We start from the raw sequence: 9,126 nt of genomic DNA, 5'->3' as shown, positions 1-9,126 counted from the left end.
CTCCGCAAGCTTTTGTAAAGCTCTCTGAGGAGTCTCCCCTGAGGTAACCTGATGGAAAGCTTACAAGTATACTGTGGGATGGTCCCGCCCGTAAGCGCAACGTCCGTACACAGCGATCGTCTTCAGAGCAAGAGAGCGCGCGTTATGTCTTGAAAAGCCACCACAGGCCTGCAGTTTATATGCCGGTGCCTTTATATTTAATCCTCTTCTAATTTTGTCACTATACAACCAGCCGAATTTCACCTTGACATTAAATGACGATGGTATCAGCTCGCACCGGTAGGAAAACGCTGGCCGCGGTCCGATCCATAGTTTACCTGCCAAAATGGTCGCTGATAACACCACACAAAAGTCACGTGCCGCAGAGGCTCTATACTCTAGACAGGCGTGGGTAAATGACAGTACAGCCAACTCACACATGCGTGACGTCATTCGACCGCTTTACGTCGTGACGTCATTGGTAAGAGACGACCCCGAACACATATGGTACCCCGAACACATCTGGTACGACATCGGCTTTAACAGAGTTTACGACTCGTGTTTAGGTTTTAATAAAATATTGCTCGCATTTAGCTGAACCTTGAAGGCTGGACAGAGTAAATGCTCTGGACTGGTGCCACATATTTAACTGTTTGTGCTTAATTGTTAAGTAATGTTGTGGTTACCCATTTACTGACTACAGTCTAGGTGGTTACTGACAGTTAGCACATTTTTGAGTATGAGAACCATATTAGACGCCCATGATGCGTGGATGAGTCCTGCTGCAACATCCATAACACTCTAACAATAATGGTGAAGTATGATGACTCTTTTTCTCATAAAGCGAAAGAAACTATATCTTCGAATGGCTTACATTTGAGAAGTGGTATTTTTGTACTTTGTATAGGAGGACCGTTCAGCCATAAGAACGACACGTATTAATAGGATACCGCGACTCTAGTCGATCACACACAGGAAACGCGTACGCTACGGCTACGCACACCGTCCGGATGATGCACTCGCACACATTATATTCCTAAAACCGGCGTTGTTATCGCCCATAACTAAATGTTTCTCTTTAGTCACTGGCAGACGAGATAAGGCAAGAAGGAAGAGTCAGCAGATAACGGTTGCGAAGTACCTGCCAAGACGAACAGGTGCGGCGAGTATATTAGGATGTCTGCTTTTCTGCCTTCGCATTATGTTTTTGAGTCAAAATTTCGCGTGCTGATCGGGAGATATTTGACAGTCAGCTATGATGAGTCGTAGCAGATAGAGCGATGTATATAACGGTCCACGAATCTATCAGTTATTTCTCATAACCTCGCGAGGAAAATACTGGCTTCCAATGCTCGACACGAAGAATTATTCACCAGTTATACAAATATATATACTACGTCATCGAGTGAGCCCGCCGAAAAGAGGCACTTGTTCCAATCTATACAGCATACTTGGAGATCCACAGGCTGGCGGCACTGTATGGTTATCCGCGGTACTATTCGTAGGTCACTCACGATAGAGAGAACATGGCTGTCCCCTTGAATAGATCAAGCAAAAATAGTTTAAAAATGAAGGCTCGATAATCACTCACAGGCACTATAGTGTAAGCAGGGGTAAAGAGCTATTTTTTACAAGTGGAGGGGTGTGACCTAACCTCTCTAGGTGGTCCGAGAGAGAGTTCATCGCTCATCACACTGCTTTGCGCACCGGCCCAATTTCCCAATCTATGGGCGGAAATGTAAGGCGGGCACACCTGCACACTTTGCTAGCATGCTTCCCGCGACTCTTCGTTTTCCGATTCGCCAGGAAGGAATCTGCTAGCTTCGGAAGGAAGTGACTCAGAAGACACTGTGCTGCCAGCAAGCATTCCTCGCGATTGAGAACGCAAGACTCCCGCAGCCAGCCGTCATTATGAGGGTGACAGCTATACGATCGTACGCATTATTACGCCTTTCTGAGCTTGGGAGCATCGAGAGCAATCGTTAATGTGTCACATATTGCCAAGTGCCAATCTTACTCAAATGAACACATCGATTACAATCAGCGGTTTTTTTCTGTTAATAGACCCAAGCAAAAGAGGCAGGGCTCGCCACATTCAAGCAAGGTTTGCAAATGCCTTCTGCAATAGGCACTCAGCAGAGAAAACTCGAGAATACGTCGGTCTCCAGCGTCAGGTGGAGTAAAGCTGGATCCTGTTCTCAAACCTTTTTGAATTGCTGATATTCTACTCCAACACCCCTAACCCTAACCATAATCACCGCCCGCTTTTGAAAGTCTTCTTTGGAGTTAAGCATCAAAAACAGAGAACAAATTAGTATATTTATAACAAAATAATCATATAAAAAGATACACCAAACGTAGATGAATCTGAGGCCTGGTGCTTTGATGTTTTAACACCAGAATATTACTCCCAGCCACCTTCGATGCACCTCAAATAAAATACGTTATCAGGGCAAGGAACATCTTATTACACGATAATATCACTTGGTGGTCCGGATTTAAGTATTGGTTGGGAACCCAACTCTTCAGCAACACAACGAAGTCTAGTGAAGATCCTGACACTGACTTGTTGATAGGATACACCATAAATTACTCCGTTTTCTTTATTTGGGGTTAGTTAGGTCTTTTAAAGCCATACAATATGTGACATGACTTTAAGGCTCCGTCATTCCTAACTGCGCCTCTCTCTGCACTCGTCATTTAAACACGACACGATCTCGCCTTACAATGGTAGCTAAGGGACAGAAAGCAGCATCATACTTCCTCCCTGAACATCTGCTTCTCCTTCAGGCTTCTCCAGCGGGAATTCGTCAGCGCTACTGCACTACCGAGCCAGGTTCTGGGCCGACGAAACACACAAAGACAGAGCAAGAGTCAGCGCGCACCATGCAATAACTGTCACGGAGCATTTCTCTCTTACACGCGTCAGCTCTGCAGACCTGCTACCCACTGCAGCTAGAAATGCAGAAAATAAAAAGCTTCACGCTAGCTCAATGAAACACATCGACAGACACACATCCGTCGCGCACTTCACCTCGACAATCAATCTGCCTGGAAAAGATGTTTTGTAGTCTTGCCAGAAGGGCATCATCAACTAAAATCTCTATCTCATGTGCACGCTCGTGAAACATTTGAGACGAGTGCTTTTCTTTCACAGCTAGATGAAGCACTCTGCTACAGTGGGTCCCGGGAATTCAACTGTTTCCATGATGACAGGACAGGATGGACTCATTTGGAGCCAGTGGAAGCACGATCACTCTGTCATCCATCGCGACGCGCATTTGCCTCACACTTCTTGCCCTTGCTGTTCCATCCTGCGCATACTACGACGGGTAGGATGACTGGGGGCAGAGCGGCGCATTCTTTAAAAATGTCTCAATTGGTAGGGCGAATGTATCTGGAGACAACTATCCCACCTTAAATCCTGTGAGTGGTGGTGTACCAGTAGCTAGCGGATGTATTTTAAGAGAAAAAATTGACATGTGTAAACTAGCTGAGTTTTTTATTTGTATTATCGTTCATAAAATACACTTAATCCTAGTCGTAACATATTTATGAAGCTGGAATACTGTGAATTGCCTTTTAGCTCATTGCGAGTAGTATGCCTAACTTCCTGAGGCATGACAACGCATAACTACACACCGTTAGTCTATCAATCTGCGGAAAAAGTTACAATTCTCCACATGCTGAGAAGCAAAGTTTCAGACCGAAAACACATGAGAAATTCAGTGACAGTTCCGTATTGACTATGTCGCAGAGCAGACGAGTGTTATGGGTACAAACTAAAGAGATCTCCGACAGTAACACAAGAGGAAACAAAAATTCAAAATACAACGTTGTGTGGATAAAGAATAGCAATGGCTATCGAAAATTAACACTTACTGCTTCATATCTCATCTTATGATATTCATCCATTATAAAATGTGTAATCATATAATCATTACCAGTTGCATATCGGGAACAAAAACAGAACTAAGTAGAATAGGAATATAGTGATGGTTCAGTTCTTACGGTAAAGAGAGGGCAAGAAGCAGACTAGGCCACAAGCAGCCTTGTGTTTCTTCATCAGCTCGTTCATGTCTCCTGGTCCCTCCTCCATCCTCGATGCAGGTCATTCTTCTCTCCTCTGCCAGACGGCTCAGCCTGCTCCTCCAGCTGCAACACGGACGCAAAATAAAAAAGTCGCCAGCTGCTTTGGACTACGTCAGCGCTAACTTAGACTGAAATGCAGCCTCTCCCAACAAAACCAAATCCACTCTCTCACCAGATAGGAAGAACTTCAATTAACCACACACGCATCTCACACTCTTGCTAACAACTTAAATTAATTTACGGTACTGTAGAACACATTCTAATAATGAGATTCCATTCCAAATTATTTAATGAATATGTGTGGCACATTATTCTTGACATACATCTTTTACTTCGTGTTTGTATTCATTATCAATGTTGATTCCTCAGCGCGTACACCCATCGTCTTCACTTCGCTCTGTGCACATAATGATCTTTTAAATCCACTTCTGGGCACAACAGGGGGTAAACTGTCAGTGTAGAATCCAATAGATGTCATATCATATAAATGTAGAAATATTCTTCTAGGAACGTCTGGTGTATACACTTGTCTACATTTAGACTAGCCAAATTTATACCATTTTCCCGTTGAATTACTCTTTATTACAGTTGTAAAACGCCTGGAGCCATGCTTTGACTTTGTAGGTGTGCAGAGAGGTTTGTCTCTGAGGAGCCCCTTAATAAGCTCTTACACAGCCCCCCGTCTCATCACAGGGTTTATTAAAGGTCCCAGTCCATAACCAAGATATCCAATTAGAGCAGAAAGCAGCACCACCCGCTAGTACTCCAGTTGAGGAGAAGGACAGTTTTGAAGTTAATCCTCATTCGCTGTAATGACTGGGGTAATTATACTGAATGAAGGCTATGGTGGCAGAGCAAGGATACTCGTAATACAAGGTTGACTATGTGACATTGTGAAAAGGCTAATGAATCCATTTGGCCATAAGGAGTGCAGATGGAGAGTCGGGGACACGGCACGCAGCTGACACTGGTGCCACCCTATCTTCATTAGAAACTGTGTGTAGGGCGCCACCAGTCGCTCAGGTGGCTTGGAGCCTGTACTCCAGGGCTCAGTCTAAGTTTGAATCAGGCCTGCGTCCTTTACATGTGTCATCAGCTTATCCTCCCCTAGCTCCATCAAAACTTTGAAAAAAGATGAAAGAACTGCTGTAGTAAACGCTCACTTGGCAAGCTGGAAGCCATGTACTATGGGCCTTAGTCGCTCCTATGGAGGAGGACTCCCTTTGTCTCCCCCTTTTAGCTCTTCTCTCCAATCAAACGCGCAATAGTGCCCAAAAAATAAACGTTTTAAAAGAAGCGAAAATGCAACGTAGGCGCGCCCTTTATAGTGTTCATGTACAAGGGGCTCAGTCCGGCGAGGATGGCCTTCTTCCCCCCTTTTAAACACTGTCTCTCATAAGGCAACTGCTCCGACCAAACATGATCTTATAATGAACGCCAAATGACGGGATCTAACAGACGCGCTCACAAAATAGTTTGACATTATCAAGGTCACCGCACTTCCTATTCATGTATTATCTATCTTTCTATCAGCCGCCACTGGATCTATACTAAGGTGTACTTTCAGTAACCTTCATATATATATATATGTATATATAATAACTAATAGTATAGGAATCTAGGTATATATATATATATACTATATATATATTATATGGGCTCAGTCGCTGCTGCGGAGGAACCGTGTTGAAATCCAACCCTGAAACCCTGTTTCCTATATGCAATCGTGCCTCTCCCTTTTAACTCCCTCTCTCTAATAAAAGGTAATAATGTCCAAAAAAAGATCTTACAAAAAAGACTGCCAAATATCAGCTTGGTAGAGCTAGCAGACAATCCACATGAGCTCAGTCCCTGCTGCGGAAACCTTGGTTGAAATCCAAAACAACCATGCCCCTCTGTTGCCCCATTTTTACTCTAATAAAGGCAATAGCAGCACAATAAATAGTCTCCCTTAAAAGAAAACTGCATGTAGAATAAACCAAATGACGCAATCCAAAGACAGCTTTTGAAATATGGATTTGAATTGTAAGGTTAGATCTTTTCATTTCTTATCTATTTGTATTAATATAACCCTGTGCTGGATCAACCAAGGTGTACTTCAGTAACTAAAAATATCCTTGTGGAATCTGGGGCAAATTCATTTACATACCACCTTTTCTTTTTTTTTCACCAGTGGCCTCAGTGAGTGCTGGTAAAAGCTTTGAAAGCAGCTCCAGCTCTTCAAATATTGTGATGGGCGCTTCAGAAAAACATGACAGTCAAAGCATCAAACTTTCATTTAACACATTTAACAACAGGCTGTCACTGCAATCTCAACCCAATTATCTGGCTTGGCTCTTTGTTTTTTTTGACTTTTTTCCCCTCTCTGAGATTGCCATGTCTCTCTGTAGAAAAATAAAGCTGTCGAAAACACAAGACAATTTTCTCAAAACACTGCAATTACGGAGATAGAACTGCGGGAGAATGGCCAAAAAACGGCAGACCATCTGAAAGAAATGTTATTTGCATGATTTTATCTCGGTTGAATTGCAGTGTATGATGCGGCCGAGGCTCCATTTATGTAATAACCATTCCTGTCATCGCTTCTGGCAGGCTTTTACTTTCACAGCAGGCAGCGTGTGTGCCACAGAGGTCATCCTCAAAGACACCATTTGAAAACAAACAGCTGGTGCCACCTTCATCTCATCTCTACAATATTCCTCTTCCTCCTCCTCCTGCCAAACGGATCAGGCGTGTTGTAAAAACAATTAAGTTGCATTCAGGGTCTGTACTTTCTGATGTGAAATACTTCTACATGCAACAACCTGATACAAAAGGATAACCGTGATGAAAGGGCTTGTGAAGAAGGGGGCCACGATTCCCTCTCTAAGATAAAGAACATGGGGCCAAAAGCAACCTGATTTTAGCGGGACGGAAGAGGAAAACGAGTGGTGCTCAGGTGTTTTCCGTGTAGTTAACCAATTGGGAGTATTGCTATAAGAACTTTAGGATTGTGTTTGTCTCATTCAAGGTCACTATAGAGCAGTTCAGGAATGAGTCTTAGTTAGCATTTTACCACTCCGGGGCTCCCTTGTCTTACGTCAAAAACATTTGAATGTATTTTTGGTAAGATACCTGAAATAAGGTAATTCAAGCTTAGGAGTTTTGTTATACAGAAAGAAAATAATTCAATAATAACCCCACTCAATAATATCCTGCATAGCTTATATGCATCTTCATGTTTGTTTACAAGTGTCTAAAAAAGTCTAACAATCTATATATATATATATTTTTTTATCTTTGTAAAGAATCTTTAAGCACCTGAACAAGGGTGTGATAATAACATTTATTATTAATATTATTTCATCACAATGAATATTAGCCTTAGTGATGTTTTCACAAAGTCATGTGACTGTATGTGACTTACTTCTGGCAAATGAATTAAAGCTTCACCTATTATAAAAGTAGCATGAAAAGATGGGGATAATCCTGCTGAACAAAATATAGAAATATCCTAAATATTTGCTTGCTGAATATCTATGTTATTTAATAATATTATAATCATATTTTCTGCAATATTTCAAAATCCATTGGAAATATCCCATTGCTTTCTGTTGTCAGTAAGTTCTTCTTCTGGTCATTTGAAGAACACTTCAGAGGAATGTTTATGAGCTGAGTTATTCTGTTTAGAGGCTTAAAGGAGAAAAAAGAATAACTAATGAAATTGAAGGCCGCCAACATCAGCCCCTCCCTTGATGGTCAGCTCATTCCTCTCTCGTCTTCTCAAGACTGAATTACTACAGTGCACTCCTCTCCGGTCTCCCAGCCAAATCCATCAACCGCCTGCAACTTGTTCAGAACAGTACAGTCAGAGTTCTCACAGGTTCAAAAAGGTCCGCCCACGTAACCCCCATACTTGCCCAACTACACTGGCTCCCAGTCAACTACAGGATCCAGTTTAAGGTTCTGCTCCTCACTTACAAAGCCCTGAATGGACAAAGCCCAAAATACCTCTGTGACCTCATCCGTACCCAGACATCTACCCCTCTCTCCGCTCCAGCCACGCTCCTCTTCTTTACATCCCCCGCACACGTCTCCGGACAATGGGAGACCGAGCCTTCTGCTCATTCGCCCCGCGTCTCTGGAACTTCCTCCCAGATCAGCTGAGATCTGCCCCTTCCACCAAGGTCTTCAAAACCGGCATTAAGACCCTCTTCTTTCGGCAGGCCTTCCAATAAACTTGTATCATGGTACACCTGGATACTGCCATCTGTATCGCTATCTCTGACTTTTAATTTATAACTGAATTCTTTTTTTTTTATCTCTTAAATCTTATCAGTGTCTTTTGTTGTGAAGCGCTTCGGATTTGTCTCGGCAGATGAGAAGCGCTATATATAAATTCAATTTATTATTATTATTATTACGGAGTGTATAATTCATCCGGACACCCTCCTCTCTCCTCTACTGCTGACCTGCTGCTGTGTCAACTCAATTATCTTCACCCTTCACTTCACTGTGGACAGTACCTTCACATATTCAAAGTGCCATGTTTTGTTCAAATTTGATTCAGTAAAATGTTACAAGCAGTCTCAACAGTCAGTCATTTGTCCTTTACAGGCAGGAGAGAAAGCAGCAGGAGATTAAACCTCGCTGACACAGAGCGTAAGAATGAGGGTGAAATGAATAGCAGGAGAAATGTTGGAGAGAAGAGAAAAAAGCACAAGACGAAGTGTATATTTTCTCAGGGAAATAAAGATCGGAGAGATCTGGGAAATAGGGTGAAACAGGCAGAAAATGAGGAACAGAGCTTATCTCTGGCTTAAGGCAATAGTTTGACATATCTGCTACTGCAGTTTTAACACCACAGATGGTGCAGCCTTACAAAAGCCTCAAAAACACACCCTACAACTGATGACCATTTACTAATGACAGCCAGTTCCCCTGAACTGAGGGAGGGGAGGGAAGGCTAATATTTGATCATTATGCTTGTTTTAAAAAGCGTTGAAGACAGCTTTCTGTTTAAAAAAGCAGCTCTATGCACCTACTAACCTTTATTATGACTTTATTAACACTGTT

The sequence above is a fragment of the Notothenia coriiceps genome, unplaced genomic scaffold (genome assembly GCF_000735185.1).
Source record: "Notothenia coriiceps isolate Sejong01 unplaced genomic scaffold, NC01 NC01_scaffold00024667, whole genome shotgun sequence".
In the NCBI taxonomy this organism is placed as follows: Eukaryota; Metazoa; Chordata; class Actinopteri; order Perciformes; family Nototheniidae; genus Notothenia; species Notothenia coriiceps.
This window is presented reverse-complemented; position numbering follows the sequence as displayed.